We start from the raw sequence: 22495 nt of genomic DNA on the forward strand, positions 1-22495 counted from the left end.
TCACAGGGCAAAGCTCTCACAGCACCGTGCTTCGTGCTAAATCTGAGGTAAAGGGTGGGAGGAAATTGTGTTTTGAGCGATGATGAAGATATTGGATTTATATCCTACCCTACACTCCGAATCTCAGAGTCTCAGAGCTGCTTTACCTCCCCCTCCCCCCCCCCACAACAGACACCCTGTGAGGTGGGTGGGGCTGAGAGAGCTCTCCCAGAAGCTCTGCCAGAGCTATGGCTGACCCAAGACCATTGCAGCAGCTGCAAGTGGAGGAGTAGGGAATCGAACCCGGTTCTCCCAGATAAAATTCCCTGCACTTAACCATTACATCAAACTGGAATCCCTGCAGCACCTTTTATTGAAATTGTGAGAGCTTTCAAGTACACCAGAACTTCCACATCATGCTGGGTATTACAGGAAGGAAGGAAGGAAGGAAGGAAGGAAGGAAGGAAGGAAGGAAGGAAGGAAGGAAGGAAGGAAGGAAGGAAGGAAGGAAGGAAGACTACGACCGACCGAGAGAGAGAGACCGACCGACCAACAGAGAGACAGACAGACAGACAGACCGACAGAGAGAGAGACAGACAGACAGACCGACAGAGAGAGAGACAGACCGACCGAGAGAGAGAGAAAGAGACAGACAGACTGACCGAGAGAGAGAGACAGACAGACAGACCGAGAGAGAGAGACAGACAGACAGACCGAGAGAGAGAGACAGACAGACAGACCGAGAGAGAGAGACAGACAGACCGACAGAGAGACAGACAGACAGACAGACTGACAGAGAGAGAGAGAGAAACAGACAGACCAACAGAGAGAGAGAGACAGACAGACAGACTGACAGAGAGACAGACAGACAGACACAGAGAGAGAGACAGACAGACAGACAGACCGGCAGAGAGAGAGAGAGACAGACAGACCGAGAGAGAGAGAGACAGACCGACAGACTGACAGAGAGAGAGAGAGAAACAGACAGACCGACAGAGAGAGACAGACAGACAGACAGAGAGAGACAGACAGACAGACAGAGAGAGACAGACAGACAGACAGACCGGCAGAGAGAGAGAGACAGACAGACAGACAGAGAGAGAGAGAGAAACAGACAGACCGACAGAGAGAGAGAGACAGACAGACAGACCGACAGAGAGACAGACAGACAGACAGAGAGAGAGAGACAGACAGACAGACCAGCAGAGAGAGAGAGACAGACAGAGAGACAGACAGACAGACCGACAGAGAGACAGAGAGAGGCTTGGAGAAGTGATTTAAAGAAAGAAGCACCTTCTCCAAGCTGCCCAACAGGTGGTGGGGGCTTTGAGAGCCACACAATGTGTGAAAGAGCCACACGTGGCTCCTGAGGCACAGGTCGGCCACCCCTGAGCGAAGACAGTGGAGTTGAAGTGGACGGAAGTAAGACACTGAGTGTAGCTTCAGTGGAACCCATGCCAGAACGGTGGTTTCCGCAGACCATGACCCAGGAAGGCCCTTGTCATGTTCTTCCATGACGTCTGTTTCTAAGCAACGCGTCCCGCACAGGAGTCAATGCCTATCGAAAATGCGTCGGGCTTGAGCACCGACCGTGAGCAGAAGCTTCGGAGGTAGCGATGACTCGTTCCATCAATTGACATTCTCTTATAATGTGAGTTATTTAAGATTTCTTTTCCAGGGAAGCTGACTCATGTTAGAACGCTCTATATGTAGCCCGACGTCCTTCCCCTCTTTAAAATACCAAACAACCAGTACAAATTGCCAGGTTCAAAGAACCATCATCATCGTGGTACAGATCAAAACCAATTACTTAGAGAGTTAAAGCTCGCTGGTGTCTGGGGATCAAGAGTCTAAGGATGAGAATTGCAAGTGAAGAAATAAATAAAGGCTGCTGCGGTATCCTCAAGTCTAATAAACTTTTGTTCCAGCCTGTTGCTTAAAGTATTGACAATAAAAAAAGATAGAAGAAGATGGTGATGGTGATGATGACACTGCCCACCTGTGCAGACTGTTGATTGGCTAGCCCTGGCATCAATCATGTGGCCATTCCTTTCCGTGACCTCACTTGTCTGTGCTGAAGGCTGATTGGCTAGCCTCTGACTAGTCATAACAGTCCTTGCCGTGCCCTTACCCATCTTTGCGGGATGCTGATAGGCTGGGCTTTGTGCCAATCTGCTTCCTCATCAACCAGGGCAACATTTCAAAACTGCAAGCAAAAGGCACTTCACAAAACATCTAAAAGAAGAAGACCGTAGAGTTATACCCCGCCCTTCTTTCTGAATCAGAGTCTCAGAGTGGTTTACAATCTCCTTTATTTCCTTCTCCCAGATAAGAGGCCACACACAACCACTACACCAAACACTTAACCACTTAACCACACTTAACCACTACACCAAAATTCTTTCAGTACCTCTGTGGCAGAATGTACTTGCTCTGGCCTGCAGGCTACATTCCGCCCTGCTCTCTTTGGGGCAGTGGCTTTCCACAGCCTCAGCCTGAGGTCTTTCGCATCCCCTAATATCTTGTCCTTTCAACTGGAGATGTCAGAGATTGGACTTGGTACCTTCTGCATTCTGAACAGATGTTCTACCACTGAGCCACAGCCCCTACAGTGATTTACGGCTCTCCTTTCCTGTTCTAAATCTGCTGACCTTCCCCCAGTGCCATAAGAAGGGAAATGATCCTCTCTTTCTCCACTTAGAGCCCCAATTTGGTGTACTGGTTAAGTGAGCAGACTGTTATCTAGGAGAACTGAGTTTGATTCCCCACTCCTCCATTTGCAGCTGTTGGAGTGGCCTTGGGTCAGCCATAGCTGTTGCAGAGCTGTCCTTGAAAGGGCAGCTTCTGTCAGAGCTCTCTCAGCCCCGCCTACCTCACAGGGTGTCCTTTGGGGGGGGGGGAGTGAGATAAAGGAAATTGTAATCCGCTCTGAGTCTCTGTTTCATCCGCTCTGAGTCTCTGATTCTGAATGGAGGATGGGGTATAGATTTATGGTCTATGGCCTAGTGTCTCATCAGTGTGGTGTCATTATGTGCCCAACTAGGAAACTCAGAGGAGTCCTATGAGGATCTACTGCAAAGTAAGTCCATTTTTCTTCAAATGAGCAAGCACCAGTCGTTTCTGAATCTGGGGTGACGTTGCATCGCAACATTTTCACTGCAGACTTTTTTACAGGGTGGTTTGCCCTTGCCTTCCCCCAGTTCTCTACACTTCCCCCCACCAGCAAGCTGGGTACTCATTTTACCCACCTCGGAAGGATGGAAGGCTGAGTCAACCTTGAGCCGGCTACCTGAACCCAGCTTCCGCCGGGATTGAACTCAGGTCGTGAGCGGAGCTTAGGACTGCAATACTGCAGCTTTACCACTCTGTGCCACAGGGCTCTCTGGGGTCCACACACTACTGTCCCTTTAATGTAGAAGACCCCCCCCCCCCTTCTCCTCTCACCCATCATCAGGACCTGAAAAGTCTTACATGCATCTCCTTTCGTCCATTTTATGTTCACAACAACCCTGCCAAGTTGGTGAGGCTGAGGCTTTGTGACTGGCCCAAGGGCACCCACCAGGCTTCCATGGCAGAGCCGACTCGCTTCTGCCAGGATTGAACTCAGAGAGCTCTGACTGCAATACGGAAGCTTTACCACTCTGCCACAGGGCTCTGTTTAATGGGGCTTAGTCCCGTTCCCCCCCCAAAAAAAAAAAAATGTTTTTAGTATCGCCACCTTCGTTTCAGATCACAATTCCACCAGGTAATCTTGGGCTGGCCCCATGTTCTCAGCAGCTGAGTCTCAGCCCCACCTACCTCGCAGGGTCATTGTGAGGATAAAATGCGAGAAGAGAAGATCAACCTAAGTCCCGCTGGGGGAACGAAGATGGGGCACAACTGAAGTCAAGAAATCAATTAATATATCTCAGCAACCCACAAACAAGAACAAACAAACAAAAAAACTCAAAGACAAAGAAGATTGGAAGAACAGATTGCAATGCACGTCCATCTGGACCATATAATTGCAAGGAAACTTTCAAAGAGCTGATCAGATAAAAGCCAATCATCCCAGAGAGTTTGTGAACAGCGAGATACCTGGGGCTGAAGCAGGAGAGAAAACCGCAGAGTCGGCCTCTGTCTCAATCAGTGGGTTTTCCAGTGCAAGTTAATTGCAAATGAACTCAGCGGGGGATTCTCTCGTTTGCTTTAGTCTGAAACCCAGGTGTTGGCTGGTTGGTCGGTTTGCATTGACTCTCTAGCGTCAGTTTTGGAAACTCTGGAATCTACTAAATTCTCAGGGAATGGGAAACAGGTTTGCTGTCAAAAACAGGAACAGAGGAGAAGAGAAGTTCCCTTGCATTGCGTAATTGCAGATCCAGATGGGCAATGGTGTTGGTCTGAAGCAGTAGAACAGATTTTGAGTCCGGTGGCTCCTTTAAGACCAGCAAATGTTATTCAGTTTAATTACTGGTTCTCCCCTACCCCCCACCCCCCGCCGATAATTAAATCCAAACATATTGTGACCTATAACCTTAGCTTGTTATTGCTATTTAGACTCTGCATATGTCAAAACATCTTCATTGAGCTGTATGCTTAATTTGCTGTTCACCTACGTAGAGGCAGATGATAGACAGATAGATAGATAGATAGATAGATGATAGATAGATAGATGATAGATAGATAGATGATAGATAGATGATAGATAGATGATAGAGAGAGAGAGAGAGAGAGAGAGAGATGATAGATGATAGATAGATGAGAGAGCAAGAGAGATGATAGAGATAGAGAGAGAGATGATGATGATGATAGATAGATAGATAGATAGATAGATAGATAGATAGATAGAGATGGTTAAGATGAATATGACATTTAAAGGGCAACCCCCTTCTGAGGCGGCATTTTCCTTGGGCAGGGTCCAAAGTCATACAGAGACACCTAAGTAGTAAGTTGCAACTAAAAAAAAATCTCAGGGTGTTTTTTGTTTGTTTCTTTTTGAAGCTTGGAGATGGTGAGGCAGACAGGTGCCGGGTTGTGAGAAAGCAGCACGGTTGTGCAAGTGGACACACCTGAATGCTTTCAGACATATCCGAACAGCTCAGATCCCAGAACACAACCTTGGAGCTGATAATGTTTAAATAATTCATTTCTCTTGCAACCAGCTGGCTCTCTCCTGCATCAGCAGAATCTGCTTTTGCTTTCCCCTCGGCAAACTGACGCGCATTTCATCTTTCTCTGTTATTAGACCACTGATCCTTCGAGATAGCCGAAAGCGGCTTAGATAAAGGCGGTTGTAGGACTTGCTTTGTTCTTGTTTTTTTTTTTTTTTCCTGCAGTGTTCAGACCCCACAAAACACCCTTGACATTAGAGAATGAGTAATAGGATCATGCGATGCAGAGAGAGGTACTGAAAGCAATTTGTTCTTTTCCAGTGAGTTTTCATGAATATTTCAGAGTCTACCAAGTAGGAAAGAGAGAGACGTACAAACACTCTGGGCAGGGCTATTGAAACAAAATCCATGCCGTGCCTTTAATTGGGGACTACTGAAACGACATCAAACGCCGTGTAAGCTTTTGAACTCAGAGGTATTACGCCCACCCTGCTGGATAAGACAGGCTGCGGCAAGTACTGGTAAGCTGTAGTGGACTGGTTGCAGAGTGGTCCGAGTTCGAATCACAGAGCAGAAGTCCTGAGGCTTTGGGGGCCAGGTCCTCTTAGCCTAACTTACTTCAAAGCGTTAACAAGAGGAGAAAAAGGGAGAGCCGATGTCCTTTCTGCCAAACTGCTCCTGGCTGCCAACAAACTGCACATTTGCAATCCTGTGTCTAGATGTTGTGGTTAAGAGTGTCAGATTAGTACATGGAAGACCCGGGTTCGAATTCCCGTTTGTACCGTGGTAGCTCATGGGGTGACGCTCGGGCCAGTCTCTCAGCCTAGCCGACCTCACGGGGTTGTTGTGAGGATAAAATGCAGGCGAGGGAAATGATGAAATCCACCTTGGGCTCCCAACTGGGGAGGAAAGAAGAAGAAGAGAGAGAAGAAGAAAGAGAGAAGAGAGAAAGAGAGAAAGAGAGAAAGAGAGAAGAAGAGAGGAAAGAGAGAAAGAGAGAAAGAGAGAAAGAGAGAAAGAGAGGAAAGAGAGAAAGAGAGAAAGAGAGAGAGGGAAGAGGAGAAGAGAGAAAGAGAGAAGAGAGAAAGAGAGAAAGAGAGAAAGAGAGAAAGAGAGAAAGAGAAAGAGAGAAGAAGAGAGAGAAGAGAAAGAGAGAAAGAGAGAAAGAAGAAAGAAAGAAAGAAAGAAAGAAAGAAAGAAGAAAGAGAGAGAGGAATTTATTAAGTCTAAGAGCATGGTGTAAGTGGTTAGAGTCTCAGACAAGGATCTGGGAGAGCGAGGATCCTTACACGGGCGATCTTGGGCCAATATCTCTCTCTTTCTCTGTCTCTCGATCTGTCTCTGTCTCTCTCTGGCTCTGGCTCTGGCTCTCTCTGTCTCTCATGCGCTCTCTCAGCCCAGTCTACCTTTCAGGGCTTTTCTGAGGATTAAATGGAAAAAAGGGGAGAATTCTGTAAGTCACTTGGAGGTCCCAACTGGGGGGGGAGAGTGGGGCATAAATGAAGCCAATCAACAAGCTCTCGGGAACAGATCTCTGACAAGTATAGCCGGGAATGGCACCGTCACTTGTTCGCTGGTACAATTAGCTTTGCTCATTAACAACTCATCGTTTTGCAGATGTACTAACCGCGTATTATAAATGTACTCACAATGACTAACCTCCATTGAATTTCTTCAACATTCATAGCCTTGAATGCAGTGGGATTGTCGAGATCCCTTGCCATTCGTTATTTTTTGAAGTGTGCTTCCTTTGTCTTGGAGAAACTGAAACTCAAGTGCCGCATGGGAGAATCCAGTTCACTCCTTCTCAGTCTGGCCTTTGTGTTATCTCGTGGCGATTATCTCTTCTTCACCCCCAGGTAGGAGAATTCATGTGTCAAGAGATTTGCCAATTGTGAGTGGCAACAATGCTGTAAGACATGCCAGCAATTGCTTTTTGTTGTTAAGTCACACCGCTGATTCCATTCTTTGTGACCTCATGGACAAAGTCACTCCAGCCCTCCTGTCTTCCACCATCCTCCGAAGTCTGCTAAAATTTGTGTTAGTGACATCAGTAACGCTGTCCAGCCATCTCCTCTTTTGCCGTCCCCTTCTTCTTTTGCCTCCTGTCTTTCCCAGCATCAGGGTCTTCTCCAGGGAGTGCTCCCTTCTCATTGTGTGGCCAAAGTATTTGAGCTTCAGCTTCAGCATCTGACCTTCCAGGAACAGTCAGGGTTGATTTCCCTTAGGACTGACTGGATCTTCTTGCAGTCCAAGGGACTCTCAAGATTCTTCTCCAGCACCACAGCTCAAAAGCATCTATTCTTCTGCGTTCGGCCTTCCTTACGGTCCAGCTCTCACAGCCATACATTACTACTGGGAATACCATCGCTTTGACTACACGGACTTTTTGTTGGCAGGGTAATGTCTTTCCCAGCATCAGGCTCTTCTCCAGTGAGTGCGCCTTTCTCATTTGGGAAGCCAAAGTCTTTGAGCTTCAGCTTCAGCATCTGCCCTTCCAGGGAACAGTCTGGGTTGATTTCCCTTCGGACTGATTGATTGGATCTTCTTGCAGTCCAAGGAACTCTCAAGAGTCTTCTCCAGCACCACAGCTCAAAAGCATCTATTCTTTTGCGCTCGGCCTTCCTTATGGTCCAGCTCTCACAGCCATACATTACTACTGCGAATACCATCGCTTTGACTACACGGACTTTTGTTGGAAGGGTGATATCTCTACTTTTTATTATACTGCCCAGGTTCTCCATAGCTGTCCTCCCGAGGAGCAAACATCTTCTAATTTCATGGCTACAGTCACCATCTATGGTGATCTTGGATCCCAGGAATGTGAAGTCTGTCACTACTTCCATGTCTTTCCCTTCTATTTGTCATGTGTGATGGGGCCAAATGCCATGATCTTAGTTTTTTTTGATGTTGAGTTTCAAGCCTGCTTTTGTGCTTTCCTCTTTCACCCTCAGCAAGAGGTTCTTTAGGTCCTCCTCACTTTCTGCCATTAGAGTGGTGTCCATCTGCATATCTGAGGTTGTTGATGTTTTTCCTAGCAGCAATTGCTACCCATAGATCTTTGAGATATCTTCCCTGGAATACAGGGAACCGGAGAGGAACATCAAGACAATGCACTTGATTTCTCAAGACAAAGTCCAAAAATGCTATTTTCAAATGTTTGGGCATATGTCTTTGTGAGAAGCATAAAACGAAATGAAAGACAGACAGGCCGAGGTTATAATAGATACTCCAAAGTATTTCAATTTTTTTTTTTAATTCCCAGCGAAATGAAGCCATTTGTGTCGGCCCTGATGAACATTAAGGAAATAAAATCCTCTCATTTCGCATTCTTGGGGAACGAAGCACGTCGCCGTCTCCCGATTATAATTCATTATTTATTTTAATTATTCCTAATTGCCCCAAATTAGCATTTTAATAGATCGGTGGATGATTGAGTAGAATACAATTTTTTCTCTTTGTTGGAAAGATTATCACTTGTGTTTGCCGAGCTTTGAAACTCGGCTTTAAGTGACTTTAATCAGAACAACATCCAAATGGACTCGTTCTGTCAGTGGGAGGAGAGGAAGAAGGAAACGAAGGAAGAGATTAAACTAGTGTTGTTCTTTTTCAGCAAACGCTGCCAATTTTTAGCGATTTCACAGCCTCCTTAAAAGACTGCTTCCTTGTTTAAACAGAAGTCGATTGTCCCTGCCTGCCTACTGTAAGGTTTTTGCTTGGTTTGTTTTATTTAAAAATTGGGTCCAAAAATGACATCATGTCCACACACTCTTGATTGGATATGTCAGGGGTATCAAACATGCCATTTGGGGACCAAATCAGGCCCCCAGAGGACTCCTATCAGACCTCCAAGCAACTGACTGCCCACTGCTTCCTTCTTCCTCTCTCTTGCTTCCTTCTGAACAACCATTTGCTTTGTAAGGCTTGCTCAGGAGCTGCAGAGCAAAGCCTCTATTTTCTCCATTGGCTGAGGCTCCTCCCTTGCGGAGGAAGGAGGGGAGAAATAGCCAGGCTCTCTCAGTTGCACATCAGTGCTACTGAGCCACGCCTCTCTTCCTTCTATTGGCTGAGGCTCCTCTTTCCCTTGTCCCCTGGGGAAGGGAAAGAGCCAGAGCTTCCTTTGCCCAAATACAAAGAAATACAAAGAAAGCATCTTTAAAGCCAATGAGTGCTAACGTTCTAAGTGTGTTTTAAGTTATTTGAGGTGTATATTTGTGTTTGTCTGTGTTCTTTATAAAATGTATAGCTCTGCTACCTAATCTTATATAGGTACACACATGGCGCAGCCCGGCGTGGCTCGGCCCAACCGGACATGACCGGGCCCAACAAGGCCTCATTTTTGTCAGATCCGGCCCTCATAACAAATGAGTTCGACATCCCTGGGCTGTGTAGTCCCATGACATCATGCTTGGTGGGAATCAGCCGTGGGTGATAGGGTTCCCAATCCCCAGGTGGGAGCAGGGGATCCCCCGGTTTGGAGGCCCTCCCCCACTTCGGGGTCATCAGAAAGCCGGGGACGGGGAAGGGAAATGTCTGCTGGGCACTCCGTTATTCCCTATGGAGACGTTCTCATAGGGTATAATGGAGAATGGATCCACAGGTATCTGGGGCCCTGGGAGGGCTGTTGTTTTAGAAAGAGGCACCAGATTTGCAACACAGCATCCCCTGGCTGCCTGCTCTCCTAATCCAGGGATTGTTATGCAACTGCACCTACTATTCAATGGACAAGAGAGGTGGAGAGGAAGGGGGGGGGACATCAGAAAGGTTCAGGAGCTGTGCTCCTGTGAACTCCTGCTGAATCTGAGGCCTGGTCCCCAGCCTATGGGTGATCAATCTATGCAAGGCGAGAATAAGTCAGGCCGGAAGGCCGTGCCAACTGGAAGACAGAAAGATCACAGACAGAGGCGCTGGTGCTCATCTGGAGCCGCAGTTGCCCCTGAGAGCCAGTTTGGTGTAATGGTTAAGTGCGTGGACTCCTATCTGGGAGAACCGGGTTTGATTCTCCACTCTTCCTTGGGGCAGCCATAGTTATCACAGAGGTTGTCCTTGAAAGGGCAGCTGCTGTGAGAGGCCTCTCAGCCCCACCCACCTCACAGGGTGTCTGTTGTAGGGGGAGAAGATAAAGGAGATTGTAAGCCGCTCTGAGGCTCTGATTCAGGGAGAAGGGTGGGGTATAAATCTGCCCCCACCTCACAGGGTGTCTGTTGTGGAGGGAGAAGATAAAGGAGATTGTAAGCCGCTCTAAATCTCTGATTCAGATAGAAGGGCGGGGTATAAATCTGCAATTCTTCTCTTCTTTGAACAATCCAGAACCAAAACATCTTGAAAAACCCCCAGAGGGAGTATCTTCACAGTGAAGCTGCTGGCATGTGGAAGTCCAGCAAGGCTTCTGGCCGGTCGCCAACCTCTTTAAAATTCATGGAGGAGCAAGGTCACAGACGATGAGCGGCTCGACTCAGAACCGCACAGGCGAATTCCATCTTGACAACTGACCCCACTAAGCCCTGCTGTGCCGTTAATCTTCTTTTATCGGAAATCCCACCTTTCCAAAGCCCAGCTCCAGAGCCTACCTGCGCCGTTGTCAAAAGGAGACAAGGGAGAATGACGTTGGAAGGTGGATCGCTCTTCACAGTTATGTCCTGCTTGCATAAGTGTCTGTACATTGGCTTGGGCCAACCGGGGTATAAAAGAAGAAGAAGATGATGATGATATTGGATTTATATCCTGCCCTCCACTCCGAAGAGTCTCAGAGCGGCCCACAATCTCCTTTACCTTCCTCCCCCACAACAAACACCCTGTGAGGTGGGTGGGGCTGGAGAGGGCTCTCACAGCAGCTGCCCTTTCAAGGACAACCTCTGCCAGAGCTATGGCTGACCCAAGGCCATGCTAGCAGGTGCAAGTGGAGGAGTGGGGAATCAAACCTGGTTCTCCCAGATAAGAGAGCTCTGGCTGACCCAAGGCCATGCTAGCAGGTGCAAGTGGAGGAGTGGGGAATCAAACCCGGTTCTCCCAGATAAGAGAGCTCTGGCTGACCCAAGGCCATGCTAGCAGGTGCAAGTGGAGGAGTGGGGAATCAAACCTGGTTCTCCCAGATAAGAGTCCGCACACTTAACCACTACACCAAACTGGCTCCCCAACTTTCTAAGCTCACAAGCACCTTTGGAATTCTGATATAGCAGTTATTCAAGTTTTATAATAATTGATAAGTTCGGTAAGAGGATAAAAATGATAATATTTTCTGAGAAAAATGGTAGAATAAGGTGAATAGGTTGTTATAGTGGATTCTTAAGCTATCATGTCATATATTTTTTCCTATAGATACATGCAGGGGTCATTTGGTAGAAAAAGAGGTGCCGGAGCGCATTAGCGCCATTCATTTGCGTATCCCACAAACCCCACCTGACATCACCAGAAGGTGTGCTAAATGATATCAGCTCAGCAACTACCTTAAAATGCTTCCTGAATTAGAATGGTCATAAGAGAGCCAGTTTGGCCTTTAGTGAGCCAGTTTGGTGTAGTGGTTAAGTGTGCAGACTCTTATCTGGGAAAACCAGGTTTGATTCCCCACTCCTCCACTTGCAGCTGCTCGAATAGCCTTGGGTCAGCTATAGCTCTCTTATCTGGGAGAACCGGGTTTGATTCCCCACTCCTCCGCTTGCAGCTGCTGGAATGGCCTTGGGTCAGCCATAGCTCTGGCAGAGGTTGTCCTTGAAAAAGCAGCTGCTGTGAGAGTCCTCTCGGCCCCACCCACCTCACAGGGTGTCTGTTGTGGGGGAGGGAGATAAAGGAGATTGTGAGCCGCTCTAAGACTCTTGAGTGGAGGGCGGAATATAAATCCAATGTCTTCAAATAAAACCTTACTTCCATCATACTTTTACAATGACTTTCTCCTATGTGGCCGCAGTGGCATGATTTATTTATTTATTACTTTAGTCTATCCTGCCTTCTCCACAAGCGGACTCAGGGCGGCTGACAATCAATTCAGAAACATTCACAGTTGCAGTTTAAAACGATAAAACAATTCCAAACACATTTTTTAGGTGCTGTTCAACTTCAGTAAGGTGGGATCTTTCTTCTGGCAGTGGTCCTATAATGATTGTAGAAGAAGAAGAAGAAGATATTGGATTTATATCCCGCCCTTCACTCCGAAGAGTCTCAGAGCGGCTCACAATCTCCTTTCCCTTCCTCCCCCACAACAGACACCCTGTGAGGTAGATGAAGATATTGGATTTATATCCCGCCCTTCACTCCGAAGAGTCTCAGAGCGGCTCACAATCTCCTTGACCTTCCTCCCCCACAACAGACACCCTGTGAGGTAGATGAAGATATTGGATTTATATCCTGCCCTCCACTCCGAAGAGTCTCAAAGCAGCTCACAATCTCCTTGACCTTCCCCCCCACAACAGATACCCTGTGAGGTAGATGAAGATATTGGATTTATATCCTGCCCTCCATTCCGAAGAGTCTCAGAGCAGCTCACAATCTCCTTTCCCTTCCTCCCCCACAACAGACACCCTGTGAGGTAGATGAAGATATTGGATTTATATCCCACTCTCCACTCTGAAGAGTCTCAGAGCGGCTCACAATCTCCTTGACCTTCCTCCCCCACAACAGACACCCTGTGAGGTAGATGAAGGTATTGGATTTATATCCTGCCCTCCACTCCGAAGAGTCTCAGAGTGGCCTACAATCTCCTTTACCTTCCTCCCCCACAACAAACACCCTGTGAGGTGGGTGGGGCTGGAGAAGGCTCTCACAGCAGCTGCCCTTTCAAGGACAACCTCTGCCAGAGCTATGGCTGCCCCAAGACCATGCTAGCAGCTGCAAGCAGAAACCCGGTTCTCCCAGATAAGAGTCCGCACACTTAACCACTACACCAAACTGGCTCTCCTCAGCAGTGTAGGGTGGCAGCGCTCTCCCGGTTTAGGTGTTGAAGACCTGTCAAAATAGTTCCGTTTCGCAGGCCCTGCGGAATATGGGATGATCCCGCAGGGTGCTTATGGCCTCTGGGAGGGCATTCCACATTTCTGGTGCTGCCACCGAGAAGGCCCTAGTACGCGTAGAACTCAGTCTGGCCTCCCTTGGTCCAGGGATAGATAGTAGATCTTGTGTCCCTGACTGCAGTGCTCTCTGGGGAACGTATGGAGAAAGGAGGTCCCATAGATAGACAGGCCCTCGATCATAAAGGGCTTTAAAGGTCAATACCAACACCTTGAAACAACTCAGAACACAATAAGGAGCCAGTACAGCTCTTCAGCACTGGTTGAATGTGCTCCCATCGAGGGAGCCCCATTAACAAACACGCTGCAGTGTTCTGCACTAGCTGGAAGTTTTCGCATCACGGTCAATGGTAACCCCATGTAGAGAGCATTACATTGAGGAAGATTTCCACCTGTCTGCTTTGTATGTTTTGGTTATTTCCCCATATGGGGGGGGGGGAGAATATTAGAAAGTTTGTCAAATCTTAAGAGTCCCAAACCTGGGACTTTTTGTGTGAAAACATGATTGTCAGGGGGCTGAACTGCCCCACCTCCTTACTCAAGAGGGTCTTAGGTTAAAGGAAATACCTGTTCACTGTGATTCTGCTTTATACCTTGCAGGGGGTGGAAATCCATTCAGATCCTCCCTATAATTCTAACGGCAGGGGTCATTTGAGGCCACTTAGGGACATCACGGCTAAGCAGAGATTGGAATTCACAGCCCAAGCTCAACACCCTCTTAGTTGGCTCTATTTAATTTCTTTTTCCCCCTGCTAAGAAGATAAGACACGTTGGTGGACAGCCATAAACAAGGATTACTAGAAACTTGTTTTTTATTAGTCCAATCATATCTCTTCTTTGCAGTTACCATGTGATTTCAAATAACCTTCAGTCGCACCTTCCTTCATCTTCCAACGGGCATCAGTGAAATCCATCCAAATAAGCACAGCTGTAAATATAACGATTTATTCTTCAGCATATATATATTTTTTTAAAAGCCACTTTATGTTTTCTGCGACTGTCAGCACCCAACTTTCCAAGGCCCGGCTGCCTGCCAAGAACTTGGATCAGGCAGCGAGCAATTTCCCTTTCCCAGTCTCACATTCCAGTGTGAAAAAGCAGGGCTGCCCAACAGGTATCTGTTCTGTTCCACGGGAAGCTAAAGTCAGTCTTAGCTCTCTGGTGAACGATGCCCATCCCTTTGTGGTGCAGTGGCTAGGGATGGATCTGGGAGACCCGGGTTCAAACCCCTGCTCTGACAGGAAAGCATGGTGGGCCAGTCCCACACATTTCTCAGTCTAATTTACCGCACAGTGTTTTTGTGAGAATACAAGGATGTCTCATAGGATGTCTCATGGAGAGCCAGTTTGGTGTTGGAGAGCCAGTTTGGTGTAGTGGTTAAGCGTGCGGACTCTTGTCTGGGAGAACCGGGTTTGATTCCCCACTCCTCCACTTGCAGCTGCTGGAATGGCCTTGGGTCAGCCAGAGCTCTCTTATCTGGGAGAACCGGGTTGGATTCCCCACTCTTCCACTTGCAGCTGCTGGAATGGCCTTGGGTCAGCCAGAGCTCTCTTATCTGGGAGAACCGGGTTTGATTCCCCACTCCTCCACTTGCACCTGCTGGAATGGCCTTGGGTCAGCCAGAGCTCTCTTATCTGGGAGAACCAGGTTTGATTCCCCCCTCCTCCACTTGCACCTGCTGGAATGGCCTTGGGTCAGCAGTAGCTCTGGCAGAGGTTGTCCTTGAAAGGGCAGCAGCTGTGAGAGCCCTCTCCAGCCCCACCCACCTCACAGGGTGTCTGTTGTGGGGGAGGAAGGGAAAGGAGATTGTGAGCTGCTCTGAGACTCTTTGGAGTGGAGGGTGGAATATAAATCCAATTTCTTCTTCTTCTTCTCAATCCCCAGGTCCCAGCGGAGGATCCCCCCAGTTTTACAGGCTTCCCCCCGCCCCCACAGCCACCATGCAGCTCTAGATTTTGGGCAGGTTTAGAAGCCTGCAAACAGGTCCATTTCAAAATGTGTGTGTGTGTGCCTTTAAAGTTGAGCAGGAAGTACTTCATGGGGAAGGGTCAGCAACACAATCCCTCAGTTTGTTTTGCTTTCGTTTCAGAGCAACTAAGAGTGTGTGTGAGCAACTAAGAGTGTGTGAGAGAGCGAGCAGCATAGTCCCTGTTCTTTTCAGATGTCGTTGTGGAGGAACCAGACCCAGTAAGTGTGTGTGTGTTTGTGAGAGAGAGAGAGAGGGTTGCCAATCCCCCGGCTTGGAGGCCCTCCCCCCCTTCCTTTAGGGTCATCAGAAAACAGCAGGGGATGGGAATTGTCTACTGGGCAATTATTCCCTATGGAGAACAGTTCCTATAGGGAATAATGGGGAATTGATCCATGGGTATTGGGGGCTCTGGGGGGGGCTGTTTTTTGAGGTAGAGGCACCAAATTCTCAGTATAGCATCTAGTGCCTCTCCCCAAAATACCCGCTAAGTTTCAAAATGATTGAACTACGGGGTCCAATTCTATGAGCCCCAAAAGAAGGTGCCCCTACCCTTCATTATTTTCTATGGAAGGAAGGCATTTAAAAAGGTGTGCCATCCCTTTAAATGCGGTGGCCAGAACTCCCTTCGGAGTTCAGTTATACTTGTCACACCCTTGCTCCTGGCTCTGCCCCCAATGTCTCCTGGCTCCATCCCCAATGTCTCCTGGCTCCACCCCCAATGTCTCCTGGCTCCACCCTCAATGTCTCCTGGCTCCACCCCCAAAGGCCCCAGATATTTCTTGAATTGGACTTGGCAACCCTGATGTGTCAAGATCCCTTGCCATTTTGTACTATTTTACTGTCTCTACTGAAACACCTCTCTGTTAGAATGTTTTGCTAATACTGGGCTGTGAGAATGTCTGCCTTGTTACCATTTACCTTTTTGAACTTATCTTGTACCCGAAGATTAGGCGCCCATGTAACGGCTAACTGCTTCTATATATATTTGCTCACCTGCATCCCACCTTAATTTTGCCACTGGTACTAGCCCGTCTCACAATAAATGCTAATCCTGTTCGAGTCATTACTGAATATAGCCATAGACCTGACAGGAAGAAGATGATTATTTTATTGTATTTATTTATTGGTCTTTTATCCCACCCTCCCTTGTGTTGAGGGTAGGATTGCCAGGAGGAGTGGAGCCGGGCGACTTTGGGAGTGGAGCTGGGAGCAAGGGTGTGACAAGCATGATTGAACTGCAAAGGGAGTTCTGGCAATCACATTGAAACGACCTTTTGAATGCTGTCCCTCCATTTGGAATTATGAAGGATAGGGGCACCATAGAGTTTCCCCCCCCCAAATTGCTAAAGCATCCCCATGCAAAACCATAGAGTTTCCTGCAATTTCCTAGAGCACCACCACACAATGTGTCCAGCGTGATACGTCGCTTCCAGGTGATGTCATCGTGCTGGAAAAATATTTCCCCGCCGACAGTCAGTGGGGACTTGGCAACCTTATTTGTGTTACAATAATTATATTAATTATTTTGTGGTTGAAGAAGATGAAGAACGAGGATGAGAAGACCGCAGATTTATACCCTGCCCTTCTCTCTAAATCAGAGTCTCAGAGAGGCTTAAGTCTCCTTTATCTTCTTCCCCACAACAGACACCCGGTGGGGTGGGTGGGGCTGAGAGAGCTCTCCCAGAAGCTGCCCTTTCAAGGACAACTGCTACAAGAGCTATGGCTAACCCAAGGCCATTCCAGCAGCTGCAAGTGGAGGAGTGGGGAATCAAACCCAGCTCTCCCAGATAACCACTACACCAAACTGGCTCTTTCTGCCCTGTTGTCACAACAACTATGAAATACAGTGGTTATTTCCCATCCTCTGTTCCCTATAACAGGAATTTGGATTTCTTTTAGAAGACAAAATATGTATGGGTCTTTCCAGAGCTTTGGAGAAATTGTTTCTCTTCTTGCCAGCTCTTCTCGTCTGCAGAAAGGACAGAGCCAGGCACACAAGTTTATCTTGCCAGTTAAACGTGGTTCCTGCCACCCACCCAGAAACCAAATAGAAGCGGGACTTTTGAACAATGGTTATTGTAAAATGCTACTGTAAAGGCAATAATCCCCATCCTGTTACAAATTATAGCACCGCTACCAGAAAAAACGTGTTTGCAAGCAATTCCCGAAGTGTCACAAACAAACAGGGGAAGGGTGCTGAGTATTAATGCACGGCGCATTAAAACCATAATCCACTGTAAACCAAATCAATTAGCTCATTAAACAGCACCTTGGGAATATGTGCATTCAGGGGTGGAAAGCCTCAAGAAAGAGGAGGGTGGTGTTTTCGCTCTGAAAGAGAGTCAGTCTGCATTCCTCGGTCTATGTTTGGAGACTGCATAGGGTTGGATTTTGGAGGGTGTTTTGAAGAGAGGCGCTGGATTCTGTGCTGCACATTTGGTTCCTCTACCTCAAAAAACAGCTCCCCCCCCCCCAGAGCCCCAGATACCCACAGACCAATTCTCCATTAACCCCTATGGGAATTCATTAGGAATTGGTCACAGGGTATCTGTTTTGGGGGAAGAAGATAAAGGAGATTGTAAGCCACTCTGAGACTCTGATTCAGAGAGAAGGGTGGGGTATCTTCTTCTTCTTCCTGCAGCCAGAATGTGAACTGGATCTACTTGAACAAATGTACTTTTATCTTTTCTTTCTCCCCCCCCCCCCCAACATACTTCTTGGGAGCTTTATTTATTGCACTCAGGATCATGTTTCTACGACAGGGCAAACCTTTGCTTTAATAACCAAACATCCCAATAATGATGCCACAGAGCCCCCCTTCCAAAGTGGCCATTTTCTCCAGGGGACCTGATCTTTGTCACCTGATCTTTGTCACCTGTAATCCCAGGAGATCTCCAGCCCCCACCTTAGCTTTGGTAGCCCTACGTTTACCCTTTACTCTCACTGGTCCCACAACTTTGGAGCCTGCTCTGACATGCAGCTTCCCTAATCTCCACATGTGTCCCATCCTCCCAAGTTGTAGTTCCAGCCTTCCTTTTCCCTCCTCTTCCCCTTCCAGCCTATGGAACATGGCATTTCTCTGTCTTCGACACTGTCTGGCAAGCAGTAAACATTACAGTTACAGCTGCTCGGTCTGCCTTTAGAGAGACACTGTCAGGGAGAGAAACCGGGGGTGCAGAAATTGCAGAATAAAGACCCCAGTGTGTTCGGTTTGGTGTAGTGGTGAAGTGTGCGGACTCTTATCTGGGAGAACCGGGTTTGATTCCCCACTCCTCCACTTGCACCTGCTGGAATGGCCTTGGGTCAGCCATAGCTCTGGCAGAGGTTGTCCTTGAAAGGGCAGCTGCTGTGAGAGCCCTCTCCAGCCCCACCCACCTCACAGGGTTTCTGTTGTGGGGGGGAAGGGAAAGGAGATTGTGAGCCGCTCTGAGACTCTTTGGAGTGGAGGGCGGGATATAAATCCAATATCTTCTTCTTCTTCTTCTATCTTCTGCAGACAACAATGAGCAGCACATTTTACATTTTTGTTTTGTAGAAAAATAGGTGGCAGAACTCATTAGCATATGCCACCACCCCCCACCAGCCAAAAGCAATCCAACGCAAGAAAGAAGAGCTCCAGGTGAGTGAGGTCTGCTTAGGTTAGCTAGAGATCCAGCCAGCCCAAGCAGGCCTCTCACCTGGGGCTCTCCTGGGCCGACCCCCCAGTCAAAAGGCCAGCAAGCCACCCGCTGCACAGAAGTGGAGAAAAGGTGGCGTGGGCTTCTCCAGGGGTTAATGAGGGCTGCTGGGGGCGTGGCAAAGCCCCTGGTGGCTGGCTGGCTGCCCGCTCTCCTAATCCAGGGATTGTTATGCAGCTGCACCTCCTACTCAATGGACAAGGTAGGTAGAGGAGGAGGAGAAGGGGGAACCCTCAGAAAGGTTGAGGAGCTGCCCTCCTGTGAGCTGCTGCTGAATCTGAGGCCTGCACGGAACCTTCAACGTCAGGAAGTCTACAGGATCTTGAAGCCTGGTCAGTTGGCGGCACCAGATGCAGAACAATAGACTTCGGCTGTCAGAAGCAGCCGTTCGCGATGTCATCTCCCGGAGGCGAAGCGACACTCTGCAAAGCCTTGGCAAACATTGCCACGCTCTTGTGCCAAGGCAACCCTGTCGAGAGGATTACAAGGATAATGTACGCTTTGCTGGGAAGCTTACACTTGCAGTTTACGGTTCACCAGGCAGCTCTGAATGGCAGGCCAAATCATTTCATCATTTTCTGAATTGCAGAATCTGTTGGAAGCTGGAAGGGCACGGGGCCACGGCCAAAGACCTCGTCCCTCTCCCCCAACTGGGCTACTTCGATCAAGACGTTTATACCGTCAAAAACAAATCGGATAGAATATACATTCAGAATAAAAACATACATTCACGATAAAACGTGCAAGTATAAAATCTACCCCAGTTACATATGCCGAGTTCAGCTTTTAAGCCTTAGAAGTAATAAACCAGTCGAGTACTTCCCTCTACAATTTGCTTCCAAGCTCTTTGTCCCGTCCCAGCTGAGACGGGACTCTGCTGGGTATCGGGGGCTCTGGGGAGGGCTGTTTTTTGAGCTAGAGGCACCAAATTTTCAGTATAGCATCTAGTGCCTCTCTCCAAAATACCTCCTAAGTTTCAAAAGAATTGGAGCAGGGGGTCCAATTCTATGAGCCCCAAAAGAAGGTGTCCCTATCCTTCATTATTTTCTTTTTGGCATAAGCAATTTTTATTAGTAACATATGGTAGCAAAACTATATCTACAACTTATAAAAACTTAAAGAAAAAGAACAAATTTTTCTACCCCATATCTTACTTTTACCCCACCCCTCCCCCCGTTACTTGACCCCCCGCCAGTGTTATTTACTTAAAGGAAACAAATATTAAAAGTACCCTTAACTGTTAAAAAAAAACCCCAAAAGTTACATTCTTACTTTTAAAAAAACTTAATCATTATCAAAGATTGTCCAATGTCCTTTTATTTTCCACTCTTTTTCTACGTATCTTCTGAACTTCTTCCACTCCAACTTAAAAAGTTCCAAATCATAGTCTCTTAGTTTTCTTGTTAATTTGTCCATTTCACTCCATGACATAACTTTTGTAATCCAATCCCATTTCTCTGGTATTTTTTCTTGCTTCCACAGCTGCGCATACAATGTCCTAGCAGCTGAGAGCAGGTACCATATTAAAGTTCTGTCTTCTTTTGGAAATTTTTCCATTTGTAATCCCAGCAGAAAAGTCTCTGCCGCTTTATTGAATTCATATCCCAAAATCTTAGAAATCCCTTGCTGAATCATTTGCCAAAACATTTTAGCACTTTCACAAGTCCACCACATATGGTAGAAAGAACCATCGTGCTATCCTTCATTATTTTCTATGGAAGGAAGACACTTTAAAAGGTGCGCTGTCCCTTTAAAGGTGATGGCCAGAACTCCCTTGGAGTTCAATGATGCTTGTCACACCCTTGCTCCTGGCTCCGCCCCCAATGTCTCCTGGCTCCATCCCCAAAGTCCCCAAATATTTCTTGAATTGGACTTGGCAGCCCTATTCGCTTGTGAGGGCGGAGCTAGCTGGGGGTGGGACCTGGGAGGCGGGGAGAGGGCCGGGGGGGGGGGGGAGGATAAAAGGCCAGAGGCTGCGGGGTCGGGGAGGAAGGAGGCTGATGCAGCACAAGGGCATCCAACAGAGAGAGAGGGAGTAGAGCCCAAGCACAGCCGGGGAGAGGCAAGAGCAAAAGGGGTGAAGTAACCCAGCTCTGCCCTCCCAATTCTGAAACCTCCGTGATGCCTAGACGGGCTCAGATCAGAGTCAGGGCTCACCTAGAGCTGCGGCCATGGCGGAGCGTGGTGGGGGCCACCATGGGCGTGACACTCTTATAGCTTGCATAGGAAATTTTGGATGATTTTTCGGTCCCTATCAGCTAGGCTATTTGAACAAACTTTCAGGTGCCTTTAGGGCTCCCAGCTTCCAGGCAGTGGCTGGAGACCTGCTGGGATGACAACCTCTCTCCAGGCAACAGAGATCACTTCCCCTGGAGAAAATGGCCATTTTGGAAGGGGGACTGTGGCATTATGAGCCAGTTTGGTGTAGTGGTGAAGTGTGCAGACTCTTATCTGGGAGAACCGGTTGGATTCCCCACTCCTCCACTTGCAGCTGCTGGAATGGCCTTGGGTCAACCAGAGCTCTCTTATCTGGGAGAACCGGGTTTGATTTCCCACTCCTCCACTTGCACATGCTGGAAGGGCCTTGGGTCAGCCATAGCTCTCTTAACTGGGAGAACCGGGTTTGATTCCCCACTCCTCCACTTGCAGCTGCTGGAATGGCCTTGGGTCAGCCAGAGCTCTCTTATCTGGGAGAACCGGGTTTGATTCCCCACTCCTCCACTTGCAGCTGCTGGAATGGCCTTGGGTCAGCCACAGCTTTCTTATCTGGGAGAACCGGGTTTGATTCCCCACTCCTCCACTTGCAGCTGCTGGAATGGTCTTGGTTCAGCCATAGCTCTCTTATCTGGGAGAACCGGGTTGGATTCCCCCCTCCTCCACTTGCAGCTGCTGGAATGGCCTTGGGTCAGCCATAGCTCTCTTATCTGGGAGAACCAGGTTGGATTCCCCACTCCTCCACTTGCAGCTGCTGGAATGGCCTTGGGTCAGCCAGAGCTCTCTTATCTCGGAGAACCGGGTTGGATTCCCCACTCCTCCACTTGCAGCTGCTGGAATGGCCTTGGGTCAGCCAGAGCTCTCTTATCTGGGAGAACCGGGTTTGATTCCCCACTCCTCCACCTGCAGCTGCTGGGATGGCCTTGGGTCAGCCATAGCTCTCTTATCTGGGAGAACCGGGTTTGATTCCCCACTCCTCCACCTGCAGCTGCTGGAATGGCCTTGGGTCAGCCATAGCTCTCTTATCTGGGAGAACCGAGTTGGAATCCCCCCTCCTCCACTTGCACCTGCTGGAATGGCCTTGGGTCAGCCATAGCTCTCTTATCTGGGTGAACCGGGCTTGATTCCCCACTCCTCCACCTGCAGCTGCTGGAATGGCCTTGGGTCAGCCATAGCTCTCTTATCTGGGAGAACCGGGTTTGATTCCCCACTCCTCCACCTGCAGGTGCTGGGATGGCCTTGGGTCAGCCATAGCTCTCTTATCTGGGAGAACCGGGTTGGATTCCCCACTCCTCCACTTGCAGCTGCTGGAATGGCCTTGGGTCAGCCATAGCTCTCGCAGGAGTTGTCCTTGAAAAAGCAGCTTTTGGGAGAGCTCTCTCAGCCCCACCTGCCTCACAGGGTGTCTGTTATGAGGGGAGAAGATATAAGAGATTGTGAGCCGCTCTGAGTCTCTGATTCAGAGAGAAGGGTGGGGTATATATCTGCAATTCTTCTTATACTCTGTTGAAGCCCCTCCCCTCCCTCCTCAGGCTCCAACCCCAAAATATCCACATATTTCCCAAT

The sequence above is a fragment of the Heteronotia binoei genome, chromosome 20, assembly GCF_032191835.1.
Source record: "Heteronotia binoei isolate CCM8104 ecotype False Entrance Well chromosome 20, APGP_CSIRO_Hbin_v1, whole genome shotgun sequence".
NCBI classification, from domain to species: domain Eukaryota; kingdom Metazoa; phylum Chordata; class Lepidosauria; order Squamata; family Gekkonidae; genus Heteronotia; species Heteronotia binoei.